We start from the raw sequence: 26,883 nt of genomic DNA on the forward strand, positions 1-26,883 counted from the left end.
CTTCAACCTCCGACATCATTATTATTTAGGAGTTTTCTAGTTGAAAAAAGGGGTGGTTAGGGTTTCCTAAAAATAAATGATAATCTACTGCTGCTGTTCTGCCAGTGCCTAGGTCTTCATTGCTCATTGCTTCCTGGCAGTGTTTGAGATGCAGAAAATGCCACTGTCAATCATTAGCTTAGGCAGGTCACCATTGCAGCCATTGACTATCCAAGTGGATATATTTTATGTGTCATGATGTCACCAAGAAGCAGTGGGAAGCAGGGACACAGCAGCAGCAGTGGATCAGGCAGGTTAGATTTAATACACCATAACTTTTTTCCTAAAGGTAAACTCCATTAAGCTATAAAGTGGAAGTAAACACTCATAGCTGACAGGAAAGCTTTTCAAGATATGTCTCTTCTTACCGACAGTGACACAACTCGGATACCTATTGTTCATGTTAATAGAGGACTGAGGTTATAATTTATTGCTGGCCATATCTCAGGCTGAGTGGGTATCTAGCAATGCTATTTAATTATGAACTTTGGGAAAGTATTCATTTTACTTGCAGCTAACTCATTAATGTGAATGAGACTGAATCAGGAAAACTTTTTTTTTTTTTATGTAATCCTTACAGAATCATGCGGATATTATACATAATTAGAGATGAAAAATTCAAAAGAACAACTTAATATGCAGAAGACATTGCAACTGCAATATTTTACATGGAAAAATCTAAAACTATATAAAAAGAGTAACTAACCATACACCAGCTTTGTCTGGATATGATAGATGAACTCATTTATCACTGCTTACAGATGCAAATCAAAGGAGGCATTCAATTGAAAATATAGCATATGTATCATCATCATAAGCCTCCTGTGTTTGGGCAATTTAACAGATGTGCATCGGTTTCTACAAAAAAAAAGCTCCCAGCTTAGTGTTTATTCAGTGACACATACAGTGTCAAGTTCTATTGCTGAAGATTTAGGATTTGTATAGGAAAAAGTTTTTTTTTCTCCATCCATGAAATGATTACTAAAATAAGTTCCTAATAAATAATGTCAGAAAATTGTAAAATACATTCATCAGTAGGATGGTGCTTTACTGTGAAAGTCCTTTTCTGCGCAAATAAATTAATAGTAGCTGCCTCTTTTTTTGAGTAGAAAACTTATGAACAGCTGATAGGAGGAAGGTTGTGAAAGTCAGGTATATTTTGACAGATTCTCAGCAATGTGCATCAGAAGGGAGGTAGGATTTGATTAGGATATACAGATTTAGGAAATTGCATTGGATATAGGATCAGAAACCTTCAGACAACTGACCTTTATAACTTCCATTATAACATATGTTTATGCTTAAATGTTTTGCTGTGTCAAAATCGCAACACAACATAGATTATTATGTAGATATAATGATAATAAATCCATGAAGTCTTATACCCTGGGATGAAAAATGATTAATAGTCCTATTTAAAAATAGGACAGAACTTAAAAATCGTCTTGGACCTTTCCCTGGACTAGCAGGATAATAAACTATAACTTTTCTACGTGAAGATTTGAGATACAAAATCGACAGTGTAATTTTAATTACATAATAATACGTTCATACATTACATATTACAGGGTATAATATCCTTTGTATTGTTATGATGAGATACTGTATGTATTTTTTAACTGTTAGGGGTGTATGGAGTGGGTTTGAGAGTCCAGTTTACTCCATACCTGCCAGTTAAACTGACGGTAATAGTCTGCATGGAATGATCGAAGTTGAGTAGGAAAGAAGAAAAGCCTCAAAATACAAGTTAGCATGAACCTTAAAGGAGAACATTTTTTTTTTAACTGCCAGGGAGAGGTTGGTGAAAAAAACAACATGCACTTACCTCCCTGGCTCCAGCGCTGGTGTCCGCTGGCCTCCATACGGTTTTCTGACACTTATAGGTCTGAGTGGGGACATGGGAAATGACATGTCAGGCCCGCTCAGCCAGTCAGTGGCAAAGCTGGTTGAGCAGGCTTGGAACGTCACGTCCCAAATGCCCTCTCTAGACCAAGAGGTATTAAGGGACCAAGGACTGGAGATGATCGAACCTCAGGATTTTGCAGCATTTAATTCCCGATGCCTTCCCGGTCCATGGGGAAGTAGGAGACAGCTCAAGTACCCCCTGGAATTCCGGGATACAGCCTATTACCAAGGCTCTATCCCAGAATTCCAGGCGGTACTCGGGCTGTCTCTTCCTTCCCCACGGACTGGGAAGACATCGGGAATCAAATGCTGCAGGTGTGCTGCAAAATCCAGAGGTTCGATCATCTCTACCGAGGACCGAAAGAGAGGACAGCGGACACGAGCACTGGAGCTGATGTGCGGGTTGATTTTTTCACCCACCTTCTCCCCAGCAGTTTAATAAAAAAGATTCATGCCCAGAAATCTCCTTTAGGCTGGGTTCACACTACGTATATTTCAGTCAGTATTGTGATCCTCATATTGCAACCAAAACCAAGAGTGGATTAAAAACACAGAAAGGATCTGTTCACACAATGTTGAAATTGAGTGGATGGCCGCCATTTAATGGCAAATATTTGCTGTTATTTTAAAACAATGGCTGTTGTATTGAAATAATGGCATTATTATTACTTATTTACTGTTATATGGCGGCCATCCACTCAATTTCATCATTATGTGAACAGAGCCTTTCTGTGTTTTTAATCCCCCATAGTCTCTTATATAGTAGCCAGCTCTCCCCTATAGTCTCTTTTATAGTAGCCATCCCTCCCCCTAGTCTCTTATATAGTAGCCAGTCCTCCCCCATAGTCTCATATAGTAGCCAGCCCTCCCCCATAGTCTTTTATATAGTTGCCATGGAGGGCCAGATGTAATCCAAATTCTGGATTGCCTGGCAGGCCAAAAATAATGGCACCACGGGCCAGATTTGGCCCGCGGACCAGAGTTTGACATGACTGGTCTATTATGTTGTAGCCAGTCCTCCCCCGTAGTCTCATATAGTAGCCAACCCTCCCCCATAGTCTTTTATATAGTTGCCATGGAGGGCCAGATGTAATCCAAATTCTGGATTGCCTGGCAGGCCAAAAATAATGGCACCACGGGCCAGATTTGGCCCGCGGACCAGAGTTTGACATGACTGGTCTATTATGTTGTAGCCAGCCCTCCCCAACAGTCTCATATAGTAGACAGCCCTCCCCCATAGTCTCTTATATAGTAGCCAGCTCTCCCCAATAGTCTCATATAGTAGCCAGCCCTCCCCCGTAGTCTCTTATATAGTAGCCAGCCCTCCCCCGTAGTCTCTTATATAGTAGCCAGCCCTCCCCCATAGTCTGACATAGTAGCCAGCCCTCCCCATAGTCTCATACAGTAGCCAGCCCTCCCCTATAGTCTCCTATATAATAGCCAGGCCTCCCCTATAGTCTCTTATATAGTAGCCAGTCCTCCTCCATAGTCTCTTATATAGTAGCCAGCCCTCCTCCATAGTCTCATATAGTAGCCAGCCCTTCCCCATAGTCTTTTCTATAGTAGCCATGGAGGGCCAGATGTAATCCAAATTCTGGATTGCCTGGCGGGCCAAAAATAATGGCACCATGGGCCAGATTTGGCCTGCGGGACAGAGTTTGACATGATTGCTCTAGAAGACCCTCCATCAATGTCATTAAACATTGAGGCCCAGAAAGAGCCAGTATGAAGCTGTATTTTTTATGGCAGTTCATACTTAGTCCATTTAGTCTGGGTGATTTATAAGCTTTCAAGGACGTTACGGATTCTTCAATTATCCTTTCCAGTCCCAAGAGATGAGCTTTTTTGTTAATATGTAAATGGAGCTCAAAGGCCAGGGGGCAGGATATTCAGCTGACAGCAAGAGCCCAAGTAAGTTCAATCCATGTTCCCTTATTCTCCACCTCTGTTCCCATTCCATATACCTGTTCATTCATTTACCTAATTTCACAGACGATGTTGGACGTACTTGGGCTTTTACAATTCTAGGGAACACCCCTTGGCTTTTATGCTTTATGTACATATTATCAAAAAGGCTTATATCTCAACGTTGGAAAGGAGTATAAGATTAAAAAAAGAAGTTTGCCATGAATCCTAATGACTAGCCCTATGTAGCTATGTGCTTGTTTACATCCTTTCCTGTTTACAGGGGCCACTTTAAGAAAGTGTTCATTGCCCCTTTAGATAGCTGGGATTGGAGGATAAGTTATAAAGTTTGGAGTAATAGGCAGAAAGTGTGTCCACTAAACCCTGGGGGTCTGAAATACAGCAATTATGTTTGAGAGTTTGAGCTTTTAATCTTTTAGCTAACAGGGAGCCCTTTTCACTGTTAAATCAAATTTGTAGGAGTTGAGCTCATGCAGTTAAGCTTGGAGACATGAAATTTCTTCAGCTCTGAAAGGCCAAAAAGAGTATTTGTTTAAGCCATGTAAGGCAGTTAATTATTGTTGTATTTGCAGGAGCGGGGATTATCTTTCCCTTTTGGCGGCATGTATGAAGTGACCTCACTTGTAAGCATTACGCAAACACCAGAGAATAGAGAGAGATACTGAATTGTTATTATTAATCTGAATCTATTGTTCTACGGAAACTTTAGTATCAGAAAAATATTCAGAAAACTTAAGAAAGTAGTTGTTTAGTGTTTATACAGTGTAAGATGGAGGGAAAAGTTACACCTTAAGGCTATGTTCACACTACGTATATGTTCGGCCACATATTTTTCGCGCCCGGACATATACGTGTAAAACTCCGGCCGGAATTTACGCAAGTTGTGGCCGGCTACTTACGGTCCGCGAACTTACTCCCATAAGCTACATACGCTTCCCGAGCGGCGTACGTAGCGATCTGACAGCGGTATTTTACTGGGATATCTTCGGCTAGCCCCGGACACCCCACAGGAAACTTATGTAGTGTGAACCTAGCCTAAAAGAAAATAGGAATATAGGTCTAACCATTATATCAAAGCCTGGTATTTAGAGGTTTGTTAATTTTGATAAAATTTATTCGCGCATAACTTTTGTGACGATCAGAAGACAAAGAGAAATCCTTTTTTATTTTTAACAAATCTTTAGTTATAGAAAGTTTTTACATGTTAAAGTAGAACTGCGTGAAAAATGTATTTAATAGGTTATTACATAAGGAAAGTTAGACAAATTCCTAATGTACACTAATTATTTGAAATGCACATATAAGGCAGGCTTCAACTTCTCTAAAAAAAAAAAAACTGTGATGTCACGAATCGTGTGTAATTCATATGAAGTATCAAGCAAGGGGTGCAGCATATGAAGAAATTACATTGTAAGAATAACTAGAGACTTTTTAATTCTTTATTCACAAAATACAGCTATTGTGCCCATTCAATTTATTCGCACGGACGGGCTCCACGCTCCCGTCAAGTGCGCCTCTACATAAATCCTTAAACGCCGGACTTAATAAATGTCCCCCTTTATGTGCATTTCCCATAATTAGTGAATATCAGGAATTTGTCTAACTTATGTAATAACATATTAAAAAATACATTTTGACTGGAGTTCTCCTTTAAAGTGACCTGCTGCACTCAGTGGCTAAGCATATAATTCATGGGGGGTCCACATGTCACAGGGATGAAAAAGCAGCGGTGATGAGTGGTGCTTAGTGGAGATGAGCAAACTTTCCAAAAGTTTGGTTTGGCAGGTTTGCTGAATTTTCGTTTTTAACAAACCACACTAAATGAGTAAAACTATGGTAGCTACAGTAGTGGGACTATTGGGGCTTTTTTTTCCAGTGAAATGTTTTTTCACTACAAAAAGTGCTTTTTAGGGTGATTTCACATATACCGAAATCACAGCGGATTTCACGCTGCGATTTTGCAGTGAAATCCGCTGCAATTTCCGATACTGTCAGTTTGTATCGGTTTACTTATTCGCTGCGGATTTTTCATTCTGCTGCAAGTATGTAAACCCTGGTGCTCCAGTCTGCTTCTGTGGCTCCCGCCTCCCTTACTTGCCGCTCAGCTAATTAGTGCTCTGTCCTGACGCAGCCACTGATTGGATGAGCGGGAAACCAGGGAGCCAGGAGCCACAGAAGCAAGTCAGAGCCCGGATCGGTTAAGTATTAACGGGGCCACTGCAAATCAAGAGGGACGGAGCTTAAATGTACATACTTGCAGTGGAATGAAAAATCCATAATCCAAAAATCCATATGTAAATCCATACAAACTGACAGTATCAGGAATCGCAGGGTATTTTTCTGCGTACTCGCAACCTGAAATCCATTGTGATTCCAGTATGTGTGAACCCACCCTTAGTGTCAATTTGCTTTCAATGGGTGAGGCATCTTTTTCGAGCGTTTCTGCTTGCGCTTTTGTGGCATAACCCCCCCACACACACAAACACTTATTCTGGTGCCAGACATGGTTTTTGAACAGGCCACCTGACTCTACCTGAAACGTGACTCACAGGATTACCTGTGGACATCATGTACTGACACAGAAAGTGACAGGACAGGAGTAATTTCACAACTAGTCAACTTTAGGGCCTTTTACACAGGCTGATTATTGGCCAGGAGCGTTGGAAGAAAATCAAAATGATAAATTGAAACTGACGACATATTTCCGTGCTGTCAGTTTTCAGATAAGACTGCAGTACATATTTACCGCTGCTGCTGTGATCCGGCATCCTATTCTCTGGATCTCCCATCCAGCTGCTGGACAGGATAGCTGTAGAATAGGACGCAGGATCACAGCAGCAGCAGCAGCAGGAGTAAGTATCTGCTGCTGTGTGATATGGACCTACATATATCCATGCTGTCAGTTTCCATAGCTTCACAAACAAAACCTGTTCGTTATTCGTGCAACCTGGCAGGAGATTTCCCATGCCAAGCTAATTTGTGGCTGCCCACGGCTGAGAAATTTTTGTGTCTGCGGCTGGACTCTTACACTACTACTCTCACACTATCCCTGATACCTAATCAACTTTCTATAACCCTCTCTAACGCTGCCTCTACCTACCTCTCTCTAGCTAGTGTAAAGGTATTGTTAGGGCCACGGCGGCGTCCTGCGCTCCGGACCGCCGCCGTGACTCCTCACCCAGTTCCGCAGCAGCCGGTGTCCACATGCAGGGACCCGGCGCTGCGGCTACTTCGGCCCAGAAGGGCGCCTCACCTTGCCTCGTTTCTGCCCATCACTGTGCTGGCCGGCGCGCGACCCCGCCTCCTAGGGCGCTCGCACGCCGGCTGTCTCAGATTTAAAGGGGCAGCGCGCTCCTAATTGGTTTAGTGTCAATCACTCCCCTATAAGTTACAGTCCTGCCCCCTCTTAGGTGTTAGAGCCTCTGCATGCTTTCCATAGCGTTTGGCCCAGCTCCCTGTTGTTCCTGACCTTAGTCCTTGTCCCTTGTTCCTGTCCGCAGTCCTTGTCCCTAGTCCTTGCCCGCTGCCTTCCCATTGTTCCTGAGTCCTGTCCGCCACCTGCGATCACGCCTACAGACCTCTGCCTGCACATTCTCCTGCCTACTGCTTCTGCCACTCCTCGCCTGCCGTCACTAGCAACCAAGCCAGGGGTAGCGACCTGGGGGTCGCCTGCCGCAGCAAGCCCATCCCGCCTTGCAGCGGGCTCTGGTGAAAACCAGCGGCCCCTTAGACTCCGCTCCCTGGTGAGGTTAGTGCCATCGCTAGTGACGGTCCAGTGGATCCACTACTCCAGGCGTTACAGGTATGTATATAGTATGTAATGTAAATGTATTTATATAGTGAAGGAGAAAGGTAGAAAGTGTGTTGCAGGGCTTTTGATAATACAATGCAAAATGTGTGGATGCCATTTTGAACTAGGTTCGTACAAACTTTTTGAAAAATTTGTTTTGTTCCCAAACCATTCGCTAGTGACCAGTAAGCTGTGGAAGCTGTGCAGAAGGGAGTTTGGCTTTGTTTTTAATTGTCCATTACCCTGTATCAACTATCCTTTTTTTAACGAGGCTAGCCAACCCCATTAAGTGTAGCTAGGGCAGAATAGTTACCCAATACACACAATTATTTCTCTTCTAGCAAATGTATTTAAGAAAACTAAAATTAAATACATTAAATACATATAAGGCAAATATGTTTTTAATATGTAGACTATTATGTAAAATATTGTTTAATTGCAAGGAAAAGCCTGGGGGATTTTATTTTCTTGTATAGGGCTTAGTTACTAGGTCTAGGGCTTAGTTGCTTACATCTTATAAAATGTTATTAGATTACAGAGTTTTAATTACAATTCTAGTAAGGGAATTTCATTAGGATGCAGATAGGTTATATTTTCTATTAACAAAGAAACAGGGGGTCCAAATGTTACTGTGCGAAAGTGAATATCTTTATTTAATACCCATTGCTTTGAATGGATCCTGCTGGCAAAGGAGGAGGTTGCCATATGCCCTGGGAAGTGCTATTGCTCTGTTGATGTTTAATATGCTTTAGTGTACATAGTGCTTGCAGACTCCAGATGTACTACTGATGTATTTAAATACATACTGTAAGCCTTTAAAATATATATTTTATTTTATTAGAAAGAATAAGTAGTTGTAATATGTGGCCAGAAACGTATAACTTAATTAAATCATAACCTTAATTTTTCTTATGTCCATAATATACTTACAAAAATAGTAAATATTTGTTATTATTTACAATGGTGTCAAATAATTTATTTACCTTTCAAAGTTTGACCAAACACATTCTCCTCTACTCTCCTCTAATATTATGTTTTTAGCCTCCGTTCTGCTCTGAGAACCCCAACCAGTCCCCTCTATATTCCATTTCATTCTAGGCTGCTGAACAAATGATTTTTTTATTTATTTATTTATTTATTTATAGTTTATTTATTAACTTGATGGTGACATATGCAGATAGTTTTGTATGATCGCCCTGTGTTTGCATGGATTTCTACTGGGTACCTGTCTTATTTTCACGCTGTGAAAATATACTGACAGGTTATTTATTATTTAGATTATGAGCTCCAACGGGAAAGGGCTTCAAGGTGACTGACAGCACTCTCTTTACACTGCTGTACTATATGTTGGTGATATATAAATTGGTACTGTATATGCCAGTGTCAACATTTATGGCATAATCTAATAGATGCAGATCCCCCCTCTTGAACCTACATCTGTTAGAGTTCAGTCTGTGTGTGTGTGAACTCGGCTGGAAGAATCAGCCGACGCCCGATTTCTCTCTGACATGTTCACACTTCTTGCTCTGCTGCCAGGGAGCCGACACCCGGCTTCATGCTTCTCCTGACTCCTCTCTGGTGCTCGTGGGGTTAAGCCTTCAGGTGTTGCATTCTCCTGAGGCTTGCTCCTGTCTGAGTACAGGGGAGGGCTCCCTGGCTGCTATTGGTGTCTCATGCTGCTGTCAGACTCCTTGCTCCTATCAGGGGCTGGGGCGGGAGCTCTGGTAGAATTTAAGTTGGTGAATTACACCTTGTAGTTGCCAGTGTATGTTTGGTCTCCAGCGTATCTTATTGTTCTGCTAGATATTTTGACACTCGGACTTTGACTTGGACTTCGCTTTTGCCTCATCCTCTGTACTGCGTTACCTCTCGTGTTTGACCTAGGACCGGACTCTGTTTACCCCTTGTTTGCTGATTCGGATTTTGACGTGACCTCCTGTTGCTGACTCGGACTGCCTGACCTGTTTGTATATACTTGTCTGTGTGTACTGTCTACCTCCCCGTATCCCTAGGTAAGTTAGGGACTGTCGCCCAGTTGCTTCCCTAGGGGTTAGCCTAGGGGGGCAAGCAGGTAGGGACAAGGGGTTGCGGGTCTAGACAAGGGACTTCCATCTTCCCGGACCCCAGGACTCCCTGACAACATCTATCCCCAAATAAAGGGCCGCCTGTTTATGTAATCAGCAGAGTTAATAAAGTCAATGCCGTTCGTGGTGGGTTTTGTGTGTGTGTGTGTGTGTGTGTGTGTTTGTGTGTATTCTGTTTTCTGTAACATTTTTGATGCTCCAGAAATACTGATAGCAAGCTTTTTTTTAGTACACCTGTGGCGATGGGTGCTGGGGTAATATTGGGGGGTTAGTGTTAGCCATTTTAACAGCTTAGGCTAGGTTCACACTGTGTTTTTGCAATCCGTTTCTTTCATCCGTTTTTCATATGTTTTTTTTAAAAACCGGATGAAAAATAGATGAAAAAAAAACGGATGCATTTGTGTGCATCTGTTTTGATCCGTTTTACCATTGACTTCCATTATAAAAAAAAAAAAAAAAAGAATCAAAATGGAACCATTTTTTTAACGGACAGTCAACATTACTTTTGTGTCTGTAAAAAAAAAAAGGATGCATCCGTTTTTTCCTCCGTTTTTGCAAAAACGGAGGAAAAAAAAAATGGATGAAAAGAACACAGTGTGAACCTAGCCTTACACTAATCTCCGGTTTAGTAATGGATGCCATCTATCAGACGACTTCCACTAGTAAGCATGTAAAGCAAAAAAAAAAAAAGACAATATACAATTGAAAAATATTTTTCATTCAAATAAAACACCCCCAAACTCCACAATCTGATGTAATCCTCAGGATACAGATATTTGAGAAACAAAAAGGTGAGACACAAAAAAGGCTAGAGCAGAACACCAATAATTTTGATAGGTGTTCTGCTCCTTACAAAATGCTGCATCTGTACAAGTATCTGCTTACAGTCAGGCCCACAAGGAGTTAATTGAGGACACATTGCATCCCCACTTAACCCCTTGGGTACCACAAAGAACAGTCTGGCCCAAAGGGGGTTAAGTGAGAATGCATTGCATCCCACTGAATTTCCTGGGGGCCAAACTGATCTCACATTGCACCCATGTAAGCAAGGAAGGGGGTTAAGTGACCACCTTCCTTGTTAAGACAAGCACAGTGGGAGTGTTCATACTCACTATCAGACGTACTCTTAAAAAGTTTTTTTTTTTTTTTTTTTTTTTTTGCATTTTTGAGGCAGTTTGAAACCAGTCTAATATACTTAAAAACATTTGAAGATATAAGACTCTTGTGTGTAAAGAAAAAGTAAGTACGATCAGGCCTTCTATTACATTCAGAATGTGCCAAGATTTTATTATTTAGAAGTAGCTTTTAATATTTAACATGATGAGTGCATTTCACCAGTAATACTCCGCCAATTTACACAGTCAATTATAGCTCTTGAAAGCTTGCTCATGAAAGCATACAACTCTGAGTGCATTTATATTGATAACTCATGAGGGAAATTAATACCATTAAAGATCAAAAAGCCAAAATGATCTTTCTTGGGATGTTGCTTACTCATGATTATGTGAACTTACTTTAAATAGCTTAAAAACAATAAATAAAATGGGCATACTTTCACATACCAAGACTCAAGTAACTTTTTTTTATCATTTGTTTATCACTTTTTTACAATATAAACCATTAATTTCAACTTGATAATCCACTTTTATAACTTTTTATAAGTAGGCAGTCTATCATCTAATGAACGTTTCAAATGGCATTACTAAACGCTGCTACTACTCCTGTTCAGTGATTCCCCAAAATTTTCTTTGAGGTAACAATACAATGCTGTATGCAAAAATGTAAAAAGCCCCTTGACTTGATTGGTAATTGCAATTGTTTGGAATGTCGAGTAAAACCTTCGTTGATTAGTAAAAAGTTTGCACAATATATGTGATATGCCTCAAAATTTGAGTGTGGACCTCTTGATTTTGTCAGTATTCATTTCACCAAAAATATAGCAGTCCCAGGATCTAAGTTGGTATATTTCATCAATGCATTATCAGCAGCTTTCAGTAGGTATAAAAATAAATTTATTGGTCCAACTATGATGCTGTATTCTTTCAGTTCACAAAGGCAGCAGTATCATTTAGATAGGGTCCTACTAGACAAAGCAAATTTTTATTTCCTCTGATCACAAACTAATGCTTTTGTGAACGACTTCAAATCATTTATCTTAACCCTTAGCCGCACCAGGGCGTTATTGTACGTCCTGGCAGGAGGTTCCTTTCCGCACCAGGACGTACAATAACTTCCCGGCTCCCGGTGCTCACTGTTTACATAGACAGTGACCGGGAGCCGCGACTAAACTGTCAGCTGATAGCTGACAGTTTAGTGTCGGTGCCGCCGGACTCCCTGAAGGGCTCCAGCACAGGCGATCGCCGGCATCAGTGGATCGGTAACGATCCACTGATCCCGGTGAAGCCAGCAGTAAACCCCCGGTCCCGGTCTCTGCCGAGTTCAGGGATCCGGGGGAAGCATGCTGGCTCTCTGCACCTCCCCCCCAAGCTGCCAGGCTCCCTCCACTGCCGCTGCACGGCTTCCCCCGCCACCGGGATCCGCCTCCTGCCACGGGGATCGCCCTCCTGCCGGGCTACCCCTCCTGCCGCTCGCCCTCCTGCCGGGCTCCCTCCAATATGGGGATCGCCCTCCTGCCGGGCTCCCCCCTCCACAGGGATCCCACTGCTGCCGGGCTTCCCCCCCTCCCCCTCCCCCTCCGATCTGGGCTCCCTCTGCTGCCGCGAACCCCCCCCCCCCGACCCCCCCCCCCCCGACCCCCCCCCCCCCCTCTCCCTGCCATGGCTCCCTCCATTTCCATTTTCTCCCCCGTTGCTGCCCCCCACTGCCGCGGCCCGGTACTCACCTGGCAGGTCACAGCAGGTCGCTCCTTCCTCCTCCTCCATGCAGCACTCCCTCCCCGGTCCCAGAACTCACTCTAAGCTTCGGGATCCGGGGATGACCCCCTCCTGCTGCAGCATGTACCAGCGTCTGTCTAATGACGCTGGTACATGCTGCTATATACTGTGATTGACAGCTCTGTGATCAGAGCTGTCAATTACAGTATCTGATCGTTCCAGGAGGGCAGAGCATGGATGCAGGCTCTGATCCCTCAGTTTGTGAAGAGATCAGAGCCTGCATCCATATACTGTAAAACACACACACAAATACACACATAATAATAAAAAAAAAAAACCTCCCCTGAGATCTCCCAGTAATAAGGGAGATCTTAGTTGGTGTCTGTCAGTCAGCGTCCGTTAGTAAGTGTCAGTGTCCGTTAGTGTCATTGTCAGCTAGCGTCCGTTAGTGTCAGCGTCCATTAGTAAGTGTCATTGTCCGTGTCAGTGTCCGTTAGTGTCATTGTCAGCTAGCGTCCGTTAGTGTCAGCGCCAGTGTCCGTTAGTAAGCGTCAGTGTCAGTCAGCGTCCCTTAGTAAGCGTCAGTGTCTGTCAGTACTTATCAGTCAGAGTCTGTTAGTAAGCTTCAGTCAGTGTCCATCAGTGTCCGTCATTCAGCATCCGTCAGTAAGCATCAATAAGCATCAGTCAGCATCCATAAGTAGGTATCAGTAAGTGTCAGTCACCTTTTATAAGTCAGTGTCAGTCAGCATCCGTTAGTAAGAGTCAATCAGTGTCCGTTAGTAATCATCAGTCAATGTCCTTAAATAAGCATCAGTCAGTGTCCATTATTTAGTGGGAGTAAGCGTCAGTCAGTGTCCGTTAGTAAGTGTCTGTAAACGTCCGTACATTTACTGCTAGAGCTGGAGTGTACATACAGACAGAGGTGCTCCTTCTCTTCTGAGCCGTGTTGTGCGTCCGTACAATTTTTTACGTTCACAAATTGGGTATTTTCTTACTCAGGAGAAATTGCTTTACAAATTTTGGGGGGCTTTTGCTTCTCCAAGCTTTTTGGAATTTGGAAAATTTGGGGTTTCACTAACGTGTAAGTGTGAAAAATGTGATTTTTAATGTTCATGGGCCCCTTTTGCAAAAAACTGTGAAAAACTTGTGGGGTCAAAATGCCCACTGTACCACTTGTTACGTTCCTTAAGGGGTGTAGTTTTTAAAATGGGGTCACTTGTGGGGGGTTCCCACTGTCTCAGCACTAGGGGGGCTCTGTAACTGTAACATGGTCTCCTACATTTATTCCAGCCAAATCCACGCTCCAAAATCCAAAGGGTGCTCCCTCTCTTCTAAGCCATGTTGTGCGCTTGTGCAGCACTTTATTTCCACAAATGGGGTATTAATAAAAACTGCAGATTCAGAGGAATAAATGTTTTATTACATTTTACTTTTTATAGCTGGTTTGGTATGAAAAAAATAGGATTGAATTGGGATCTCTGCAAAGAAAGTGGAAATTTTTACTTTCCACACTTTCTTTGAAGTTATTCCTGTGAAATGCGTAAAGGGTTAAAAAACTGTATGAATGTCAATTTGAATACTTGAAAGGGTGAAGATTTCAAAATGGGGTGAATTATGGGCGTTTTCTTGTAAACAGGCCTCTAGAATATGCTTCAAAACTGATCTGGTCCCTAAAAAAATCTGAGTTTAAATTTTCACAAAAATTTTGAAAGTTGCTACTAAACAATTACGGTCTCTAAAATCCCCCAAAAAAGTTAAAGCATGTTCACCAAATGCTGCCAATATAAAGTAGACTTGTTATAGATATGAATTAATCAATAATTTATGTGGTATAACTATCTTCGCTCAGGGAAGAAACAGAGTGCTGCACATCACACCTATGGCTGATACTAGTGCCGCTTGGCTAAATAAAAAACACATCAGAATTTTGTGTATGAATTGATCAAGCCATACTGCCCCATGTACCTCGTGCCGGTATCTGATACACATGGGTCCCTACACTAAGTCCACACCGTGCCAGTCAGTGGCCACCAACCCCGCAGGCGTGCACAGCCAGGGAACGGGGGCCATGGGACGGCCCTGCGACCCCCATGCCACAGGACCAGACCCAAAAACACCACACCAGAACCCGGCCAGCACCGCCGGCGGAGAAGGTCGCCCCCAAGCAGCACAAGTCTGGATAAGGTATTGCGCTCACCATAGCTGCAGCAAACAGAATGGGAAAAAAAACAGGAGGGATTAAAACCATGTGCACTCAGGTGTCTCCTGCTAATTGCGGTCATGTGGGTCTCACCAGGAGGAGTGCAAAACACGGAGAAAAGAGAGAAACAAAATGTGGCTCAGGGAAGAAACAGAGTGCTGCACATCACACCTATGGCTGATACTAGTGCCGCTTGGCTAAATAAAAAACACATCAGAATTTTGTGTATGAATTGATCAAGCCATACTGCCCCATGTACCTCGTGCCGGTATCTGATACACATGGGTCCCTACACTAAGTCCACACCGTGCCAGTCAGTGGCCACCAACCCCGCAGGCGTGCACAGCCAGGGAACGGGGGCCATGGGACGGCCCTGCGACCCCCATGCCACAGGACCAGACCCAAAAACACCACACCAGAACCCGGCCAGCACCGCCGGCGGAGAAGGTCGCCCCCAAGCAGCACAAGTCTGGATAAGGTATTGCGCTCACCATAGCTGCAGCAAACAGAATGGGAAAAAAAACAGGAGGGATTAAAACCATGTGCACTCAGGTGTCTCCTGCTAATTGCGGTCATGTGGGTCTCACCAGGAGGAGTGCAAAACACGGAGAAAAGAGAGAAACAAAATGTGGCTCAGGGAAGAAACAGAGTGCTGCACATCACACCTATGGCTGATACTAGTGCCGCTTGGCTAAATAAAAAACACATCAGAATTTTGTGTATGAATTGATCAAGCCATACTGCCCCATGTACCTCGTGCCGGTATCTGATACACATGGGTCCCTACACTAAGTCCACACCGTGCCAGTCAGTGGCCACCAACCCCGCAGGCGTGCACAGCCAGGGAACGGGGGCCATGGGACGGCCCTGCGACCCCCATGCCACAGGACCAGACCCAAAAACACCACACCAGAACCCGGCCAGCACCGCCGGCGGAGAAGGTCGCCCCCAAGCAGCACAAGTCTGGATAAGGTATTGCGCTCACCATAGCTGCAGCAAACAGAATGGGAAAAAAAACAGGAGGGATTAAAACCATGTGCACTCAGGTGTCTCCTGCTAATTGCGGTCATGTGGGTCTCACCAGGAGGAGTGCAAAACACGGAGAAAAGAGAGAAACAAAATGTGGCTCAGGGAAGAAACAGAGTGCTGCACATCACACCTATGGCTGATACTAGTGCCGCTTGGCTAAATAAAAAACACATCAGAATTTTGTGTATGAATTGATCAAGCCATACTGCCCCATGTACCTCGTGCCGGTATCTGATACACATGGGTCCCTACACTAAGTCCACACCGTGCCAGTCAGTGGCCACCAACCCCGCAGGCGTGCACAGCCAGGGAACGGGGGCCATGGGACGGCCCTGCGACCCCCATGCCACAGGACCAGACCCAAAAACACCACACCAGAACCCGGCCAGCACCGCCGGCGGAGAAGGTCGCCCCCAAGCAGCACAAGTCTGGATAAGGTATTGCGCTCACCATAGCTGCAGCAAACAGAATGGGAAAAAAAACAGGAGGGATTAAAACCATGTGCACTCAGGTGTCTCCTGCTAATTGCGGTCATGTGGGTCTCACCAGGAGGAGTGCAAAACACTCTCTGAACAGCTAGCACTCCTTTTATAAGACCCACATGACCAAAATTAGCAGGAGATGCCTGTGCTCACATGTCTGGACCCTATGTTTTCCCCATTCTGTGAGAGCAGCAATGGTAAGTGTAATACCATATCCATACTTGTGTCGTTTGGGGACAGCCTTCCCCGCCGGTGGTGCTGGCTGGGTTTTGGTGGGGCTTTTTGGGTCTGGTCCTGTGACATTGGGGTTGCAGGGCCGTTCCAGGGCCTCCCTTCCCTGCATGTGCACGCTTTGCGGGGTTGGCGGTCCCTGACCGACACGGTGTGGAGTTAGCGTAGGGACCCGTGTGGACCAGAGGACCTGCGCGGTGGTACACGGGGCAATATGGCTTGATCAATTCATATACAGACACTCTGGTGTTGATTTTTAATATAGGCCTAGCGGCATTAGTATCAGCCATAGATGGGATGTGCAGCGGTTCCATTCTCTCCAGTTTCGTGTTTTGCAATTCTCCCTCTCTGAACAGCTAGCACTCCTTTTATAAGACCCACATGACCAAAATTAGCAGGAGATGCCTGTGCTCACATGTCTGGACCCTATGTTTTCCCCATTCTGTGAGAGCAGCAATGGTAAGTGTAATACCATATCCATACTTGTGTCGTTTGGGGGCAGCCTTCCCCGCCGGTGGTGCTGGCTGGGTTTTGGTGGGGCTTTTTGGGTCTGGTCCTGTGACATTGGGGTTGCAGGGCCGTTCCAGGGCCTCCCTTCCCTGCATGTGCACGCTTTGCGGGGTTGGCGGTCCCTGACCGACACGGTGTGGAGTTAGCGTAGGGACCCGTGTGGACCAGAGGACCTGCGCGGTGGTACACGGGGCAATATGGCTTGATCAATTCATATACAGACACTCTGGTGTTGATTTTTAATATAGGCCTAGCGGCATTAGTATCAGCCATAGATGGGATGTGCAGCGGTTCCATTCTCTCCAGTTCGTGTTTTGCAATTCTCCCTCTCTGAACAGCTAGCACTCCTTTTATAAGACCCACATGACCAAAATTAGCAGGAGATGCCTGTGCTCACATGTCTGGACCCTATGTTTTCCCCATTCTGTGAGAGCAGCAATGGTAAGTGTAATACCATATCCATACTTGTGTCGTTTGGGGGCAGCCTTCCCCGCCGGTGGTGCTGGCTGGGTTTTGGTGGGGCTTTTTGGGTCTGGTCCTGTGACATTGGGGTTGCAGGGCCGTTCCAGGGCCTCCCTTCCCTGCATGTGCACGCTTTGCGGGGTTGGCGGTCCCTGACCGACACGGTGTGGAGTTAGCGTAGGGACCCGTGTGGACCAGAGGACCTGCGCGGTGGTACACGGGGCAATATGGCTTGATCAATTCATATACAGACACTCTGGTGTTGATTTTTAATATAGGCCTAGCGGCATTAGTATCAGCCATAGATGGGATGTGCAGCGGTTCCATTCTCTCCAGTTCGTGTATAACTATCTTCCTTATTGGCAGAAACTTTCAAATTTAGAGAAATGCAATAATTTTTACATTTTTCACAACATTTTGGAGTTTTTCACAAAAAAACGCTAAAGGTATCGATCCAAATTTACCACTAACATAAAGTAGAATATGTCACGAAAAAACAATCTTGGAATCACAAGGATTGATAAAAGCATTCCAAAGTTACAGAGGCATAAAATGACACATGTCATATTTGAAAAATTTGGCTGTGTCATAAATGCCAAAACTGGCTGTGTCCCCTAAGGGTTAATATGCAGAAGAATAGTGATTTGTTTTGAACGCAATTACTCTGCTCTAGTCTACGTACGATCGTAATATTGAATGAACGATGTGTACATACACCAAAAGATTTGCGAAAAATTAACAATGAGTTTATGGGCAGCCTAAAAGATGCGATTAACAACCTGCATACTCACAGAAAGATTACTGCTTAAATTCAAATGTTATAACAATTTGCACAATAATCTTTCCGTTTAATAAGGGCCTTACCACAGGCTCATGAGGAATCGTAATCTACTAAAAAAAAAAATTCTTAAAGGGCAATGATGTGTTGTTTTTTTGGCACCATTGTGGAATATATAGAGTTTATTGATATTGAATTTTTGTTGTGGGTTATGCATTGGTTAACACCTACTAAAAATGGTCCACAAAAGGACAACCAGTGAAAGAGCTATTGCATCATGGGTGCCTAAGTCTCACTGATGTACATATAGTATTCTGTCTGGTCCAACCTCAAAAAGAGCTAGTGTAGCATAAATTTCTGAAAGAGTTGAGAACATGGATCATAAAGCAATAGAAGAAGATGGTCTACTATTTGTTCCTCGCCTTATTAACCCCTTAGCGACCCATGACGTATCTGATACGTCATGGTGCCGCTCGGGGTGTTCAGAGCGGGGTCCCGCCGGGACCCCGCTCTGAACGGCGCTGATCCCGGCTGACACGTGCAGCCGGGCAGTGCCTCTATTAGCCGACGCGGGTCCCGTTTCCGCGCCGGCTAATTAAGCCTCTAAGTGCAGCTGTCAAACCTGACAGCTGCACTTAGAGGCTTCAGACCTCACGTCCCTGGTGTCTAGTGGGACGGATCTCCCCCCCGCGATGCGATCGCGGGGGAGAGATCCGTTCTTCTGCCCGTGCCGGGCCTCAGCGTCGGAATGACGCTGATCCCGGCTCGGCAATAGATTGCTATGGCCTGCAGCAGGCCATAGTGATCTATGACCGATCTAATCGATCTTTGCTGTGTATATACACAGCATTGATCTCTATGAGAGATCATTGCTGTCTATATACAAGTCCCCAAGGGGGGCTTCTAGTTACAGTAAAAAAAAAAGTAAAAAAGTGTTTTTATTAATAAAAAATCCCCTCCCCTAATAAAAGTCCAAATCACCCCCCTTTTCCCATTTTATAAATATAAATTAATAAATAAATAAATAAACATATTTAGTATCGCCGCACGCGTAATCGCCCGAACTATTAATTAATCACATTCCTGATCTCGCACGGTAAACGGCGTCAGCGCAAAAAAAATCCAAAGTGCAAAATTGCGCATTTTTGGTCGCATCAAATCCAGAAAAAATGTAATAAAAAACGATCAAAAAGTCGTATATGCGCAATCAAGGTACCAATAGAAAGAACGCATCATGGCGAAAAAACTGACACCTTACACAGCCCCATAGACCAAAGGATAAAAGCGCTATAAGCCTGGGAATGGAGCGATTTTAAGGAACGTATATTTGTTAACAATGGTTTGAATTTTTTACAGGCTATCCGATACAATATAAGTTATACATGTTATATATCATAGTAATCATAACGACTTGAGGAACATGCATAACAAGTCAGTTTTACCATAGGACGGACGGCGTAAATGCAAAACTCCCCGAAATCAAAACAAATTCGTTTTTTTTTTTCAATTTGACAGCGCAAATGATTTTTTTCCGGTTTCGCAGCATATGTTATGGAAAAATAATGCCTGTCATTGCAAAGTACAAATGGTTTCGCAAAAAATAAGCGCTCATGTACGTCTCTAGGTGAAAAAATGCAAGCGCTATGGACTTTTAAACTTAAAATGGAATAAGCAAATGCGCAAAAACGAAAATAGGCTTTGACCTTAAGGGGTTAAATATGTTCTCACTGTGCATCAGGGCGATTCAGGGACTCTAAACTTGAAATGGTTAACCCCCTCCCAGCCTCGATAGACATCAACTACTGCTTAGGAAAGAGTCCTCATGGATAGCTACACAGTAAATTGAGTAAACTACACAGTAATTTCTAAGAATTGTGGTTGCAGGGTTGGTTGTGCCTATCTGAGAGTATACTACACAGTTATTTCTAAGAATTTTGGTTGCAAGGTTGGTTGTGCCTATCTGAAAGTATATTACACAGTAAGTTCTAGGGATTGTGGTTGCAGGGTTGGTTGTGCCTATCTGAGAGTATACTACACAGTAAGTTCTAGGAATTGTGGTTGCAGGGTTGGTTGTTCCTATCTGTTTGCACATATTGCTATAGCACCTTATCTGGATATAATACTCTCATATAAATAGTGTACACATTTAATCCACATAGACTAGACTATGGATGTGCTTAAGTAAGTAAATGAATACAGCATCCCCTGAAGTTGTAATCCCTAAGGTCCATGTCTGTGGGTTACAGTTCAACAAGCTGGATTTTACAAAATGAGATTGTTTGCTTATATGAAATGATAAAAAATGTTAGTTTTCAGTATTCTATTTACAGAACAGTATGTTTCCCTTGTATTGTATAATATAGTGAATATTAAAATATTACTTGTCCTTTATAGGTATATACAGGCCACAGCCCAAGGATTTTAAGTGCTACAGAACTCCATAGTGGCTTTTAACACTTTTTGTTTTAATTCAGATTAATGGGCTTAATATACCATACATGACATTAGAATCCACTAATTTGCTAATTCACTAATTAGGCTATTACAAAGGTCATGTGAAATGATTCAGAAGAACACCCTAGAATGAATAAGTACTTTAAACTTAGCTTACTTTAATTGCATAGCATTGCATTTTATTCAAATTATTGAAAGCATAAATTATACCAGTGTGAATCTAACGCCTTCATAATTCTTACAATAATTCATTGTCAATACAATTTACATGACTACATATTGTAATGTTTATTATTTTCACAGTCTTAGCCGCTTATAGATGGGCCTTCTGGGCAAGTTATACAGGCAAATTTATCATTACTTTAACTAATCTAAAAAGTTGCGATTTTTTATATAAATGAGTAGTTGCTCAAAAATTTGTGTCAAATTTTGACCAAATCCTGCACAAAAGCATTGATAAATTATCCAATTAGTTTTGTATTAACACCTTTTAATGATAAATACTATTATTAATTTAAGGGATTGCCTCCCCATTAAATATTATATTTCTGTACATCTGTCAGGAACCGGACAGCAGGGACAAAACAAGACAGTAAGCTCTGACGCTGAAACCACCAACTGTCCCTACCTACTTGCCTCAACTGGCCCTAGGCAGCCGTGGAAAACCACAAAGGCGGTCCCTGCACTAGTATAGGTGCACACAGAACAAGACAGACAAACAAATACAAAGAATAGTAAACAGTCTGGGTCTCAACAATCGGGCAGAAAAAATACAAAATCAGAATCCAATAGGCATAGTCAAGCTGAAGGCAATATGGTCAGGGGCAGGCGGCAAGCAAGGGAGGTCAAAGATACAAAGGCAAAGATCAGGAGATGCAAATAGACAGAAGACACAAGCAGGCAGAAACTAAGTCAATAACCAGCAATAAGTGCACAGACTGGGGTTAGTTATATAGGAGGCCAGGGTTCTGGTCCAGGACACAATTGGACCATCCCCCTGATTTCCAAGCACAGACACCTGAGAATAAACACATCCACTGGCAGGGAACCCTGTCAGTCACAGCATAACCAAAACACAGATTAACCATGACATGGCCAGACAGAATTCTGCGGGTGAAGTCGGGTGTGTCCACCAAACCAAGACAGCAGATAAACCAGTGTTCAGACACTGCAAAACAAATCACAGAAACAGAATACAAGAAAATCAGCGCCTTCTCGGCCGCACAGCACAAGCCGAGGGGAGCATCACACTCTGCAAAGATACAATCCTGACTACATCTTTAGGCTATGTTCACACACTGTCAAAATGACAGCTGTTTTTATTAGATGGATGTCATTTTACAGCAAACAAATGGCCACAGTTATACAATAAAATCTATTTTTCTTTAAATGCCGGACCAACTAATAAAACATAAAATAGAAATAACAATATTTGCCAATTATATGTGACCTAAAAAATGAATTAGAGAGCTATTACATTTTCTTACATAGTATGACACCACCTGTGTTCAAAGTTTAGAGCAATGTCCACATCCACTTGAAAGCTGAGTGCAATAGAACATGCTTGTTCATTTAATACCCCCAATTATGGGATCCACTTTCATATTCTAAGGATATTTTCTGCTCTGCTTGTCAGAGACTATGTAGCAGAATATTCATATACAGCAGAGAAGCTGCATATACATTCATATAAAGCTGAGAAGATAGCTACTGAGAAGTTTATAAGTTGATGGTTGGTGTGAAGCAGTGGGAAGTGAAAGACACATACAGTATAGCGCATGCAAGAGGGTTTTGAGGTTGCAGGTAAATAACAAGGAAATTGGAATTTTTTTTGTGTGGAAATGCAAAAGTGGAAGGTGTTTTAAAGTAGCAAACTATATCATTCTTGAATTTTATATTTTTAGGAACTTAAACGATTGGATAACCCCTTAACTTTTGCATGGTGAAATTATGTAGTAACTTTATTTTATAAGTTTTGAAAATTAATGCAAACTGTATCCTGTTTATTTGTCACTGACATGGACTAATAGGTCTGATAGACTTTTACCAAAGGGAGCTATTAATATACTGTAACCCTAGTTACCAGACTAAGCAATTGACAACCAGCATCAAAAAGCCAACAGCTAAAGACCTGCTTCTGTGTCTAACACCTAAGATGGCTTGCTTACTTTTGAACGCAACATCAAAGTTGCAGGATTCTGTTATAGGAGTTATCACTACAAATATCCCTGCAGATTTGTGGGTATATTTAAATGCAGAGACAAATTAATCTATAAAAGTGCAAAAGAAAAAAAAAAGCTAAAGCAACAGATTCAAAGTCGCCACTTATGAAAGGGATAAATATTTCTTTGCCTTCCATTTTCTTCATATTTCATTGTAGAATGGCAAATAATGGCAAAGAAGAATTTGTTTGGCCCCGAACAATCCCCGTCCGAAGCCGTGCACGCTTACCAGAGATGAGTCCTACACCCATAGAGAATGACTGGAGAAGTCATTCTCTATGGGCGTCGGACTCATCTCTGGTGAGCGTACACATGGCTTCTGACAGGAATTGTTTGGTGGCGGGACGGGGTCCAGGACTGGGACTTCAAGGAAGGGGTAAGTATAAGGGGCTTCACCCCTGCAGCCGGGATGACAGGTCCCCTTTAATGTGCTCCTCATTGCATTCAATTGCTAAAAGGGTACTCTGGAAACTATTGTTTTCAAAACAACTGGTTGCATAAAGTTTTACAGATTTTTTTAATTACTTCTATTAAAAAAAAAAATCTTAAGTCTTCCAGTACTTATAAGTGACTGTATGTCCTGCAGAAAATTGTGTATTTTTCCCAGTCTGACACAGTGCTCTCTGCTGCCCAGAGCAAGAGAGGTTTCTTTATTTGTCACTGCTCTGGACAGTTCCTGTCACAGACAGAGGCTGCAGCAGAGAGCACTGTGTCAGTCTGGAAAAAACAAACACAGTAGCTGATAAGTATTGGAAGGCTTTAGTTTTTAAAATAGAAATAATTGACCAATTTTTATGTCTTTCTCACACCAGCTAATTTGAAAACATTTTTTTTTTTTTACATTTGAATACGTTTGGATTCTTCATCACATCCTGTATTATATATATATGTGTGTGTGTGTGTGTGTGTGTGTGTGTGTGTGTGTGTGTGTGTGTGTGTGTGTGTGTGTGTGTGTGTGTGATAACACCATTTTAAATTTAGACCACCTTGTACATGTGATTTTAGGCAGTGTGCTCCAGATAATATTTATTTCTCATTCATTTCTGCAGTTAAATATGGATAACGGGGCATAGGGTTGAACCCCTTGAAGTACACTAATGTATACGGATAAAGTTGATTTTTAGGGGTGGCAAGCTACTTTGTTATTATGTTCACATTTTTCAAAATTTGCAAATTTCTCTTAATTTCTATTAAGCAACTTAGTTTTCTGCCATTTAAAACAAACCTACAGTAAAACTCAGGCTTTATTTCAGCTTGTTTCTCTAGTGACAACAACATATTGGTTTTAATTGGTTTGTTTGCTGTTATTTTCCTCCGCTATATACAGTTGGAACGTATTTAAAAAAAAAAAAAAAAAAAAACATAAATAACATATTGTTTATTAAAGTTATGTTGTTTTTTATGATAGTAGGGAAACGTTATTTTTATTTTTCTAAGATTTTATTTTTCTGTGCAGTCGTCCTTGTTTTTGCTGGATATGTAAATGTGTTAGCTCTCATTAAATACAAGGTGCTAAATTGATGCTCATGTGTTCATAGCTATCAAGGCAGCTTCAGCTTTGGTACTTATGTCTTTCTTTCAAATTATCCAATTCATTAGCAGGTAAACAATTGTTTGATATACAGTTATGGGGAAGAAGTGCTTTTTATAAATGCCATTTACGGTATAAATATGAAAATCCTGTTTTAATTTGTTTTTCTCTCTGATTATTGACAGGTTGTAATTGATGAAGCTGTAAAATATGTTCAATTTTTTTACTCTCCAGTATGGTACAAGCAGATGGTCCAAGTGAAAACTTGAATATTTTAACTTCATGAACAATATTTATCTACCTCTACAGATGACTGTTTGTCTTTCATCAAAATGTATTTGGAATGGTAAATGTTGAAAATGTGTGCACTGTTTCTATGTGTGCACATATAAATCTTGGATGTCTAGTTTCTTTTTTTTTACTCTACATATTTTATGCTATGTTTTAGTATGTGATTTGTTTGGATTATAGGTTACTATGGCATATACATGTATGTATTTTTTTTTAATCATTAATTGTTAAAGTTAAAGGAAATTAATCAGCAAGTTAGGGCAGCCCAACCTGCTGACAGTTCTTATACCATGTTTCCCCAAGATTAAGACCCCCTCCAAAATTAAGACACCCCTACTACTCTACCCTATGGCGTAAAGTAAGGCACCCCCAAACATAAGGCACCCCCTATTCTAAGTTAGGGCACCCCTGAAAGTAAGGTGCCCCCAAAGTAAGTATGTGAGTATTCCGGGGAGGTACGGGGAGAGTCTTATTTCCGCAGGGTAGGTGACATTACACATAGGTTCATAGTCACCTTAAAGGGAACCTGTCACCCCCCGTGCTGGGTGAAGGCCGCCTAACCCCCGCTAGAGCCCTGGATACTTACCCCATATCGCCAAGTCCCGCTCCTGGAGCCGGTCCCCGGATGTAGATATCCTTGTCGGAAGCTCGACGCGCACGCTGCATAGATGAGTCCGATGCCCATAGAGAATGAATGGAGCCGTCATTCTCTATGGGTGTCGGACTCATTTCTGTAGCACGTGCCGGGCTTCCGACAAGGATATCTCCGTCCCGGGATCAGCTCCAGGAGCGGGACTTGGCGAGATGGGGTAAGTATCCAGGGCTCTAGCGGGGGGTCGGGCAGCCTTCACCCCGACACGGGGGTGACAAATTCCCTTTAATATGTGCCTTTTCTAGTGCATTTTGTTAACTTGTCAACAAGACATTACCGCAGTGGTAATTTACCTCTTGATTCAACCCTGGCTCTTTCCTCTTACCACACCCCTAATGAATACTGTACTGAGGTTGAACCTTGGTGCATTGAACAGCCAAATAAAATGCATTTTCATAAAAGTGGTGCACTGGAACAACATAATAAATCCATTATGCATATCGGGAATAAATCCTCTCTAAGGTTCTATTAGCAAATTACAATGCCCTACTGACAGTTTCCCTTCAAACATTGATGATGTATCCTTAGGTTGATTAACATAATTAGTTGTGGATAATAGTTGTGGGTCCTTATTGTCAGACCCCATTGATCAAACATACTCTAAATGGGTTATGCTAAATTATAGGGAACATTTTTTCCTTTTGGTAAGTACTGTAAATGTTTTTTTTTACAGATTTCACTGATTAAATGTACAATTTCATAATCATCATATTACAGATAACACTAAAAACTGGGCTAACCAATCCAACCCTCTAAGTACCTCCTTCATTCCTAATCAGAGCCGTTATAGATGACTAACATTTTTCCCTACAACAGACTTCTGTTTATCATTGCATTTCCGTAACTGAAAAACAGTTTTATTCTATGTATTTTTATGCCCTATGAACAGAGGGTGTTTCCTCTGTGATGAATAGGAACACAAATAACACGCTAAAAGATATGCCATATAAATGCATTATTGCTTCCTAGGTTACAAATTGTATGTACCTCTAATGTGTATATCACTTGTTGATGGCCATGTATTTCTTTTGAAGCTGCAAAATTACGAAGGATAATCCCCACTTTAAGGTAGGTTGGCCTCATATGAGCAAGACATCATCAATATGATGAAGAGAGAATACTTTGCTTGTCATTGGTGTCACCCTGTTAGAAGTGAACAACAGAATCAACATCCTATAGCTAAGGGGATGTCAAGGACGCTGGTAGACACAGCTGTTATATTAACAAGGAAAATAAATGCATGAGCTAAAAGAAGAAATAAAAAATAAAAAAAGAAATAGATCAAGTAGAGGTGAACTTAATGTAGTGGAAATGAGGGGAAACCACAAGTTTTAAAGGTAAAATGTGCAATTACCTAATGGGGCAGCCGTAAAAATCCAGTACTGACTACTCTCGTCCATAATCAAATTACAACTGTAATTCATAATACATACAGTACCTAGTACATCCATTGGAGTACA

The sequence above is a fragment of the Dendropsophus ebraccatus genome, chromosome 11 (genome assembly GCF_027789765.1).
Source record: "Dendropsophus ebraccatus isolate aDenEbr1 chromosome 11, aDenEbr1.pat, whole genome shotgun sequence".
In the NCBI taxonomy this organism is placed as follows: Eukaryota; Metazoa; Chordata; class Amphibia; order Anura; family Hylidae; genus Dendropsophus; species Dendropsophus ebraccatus.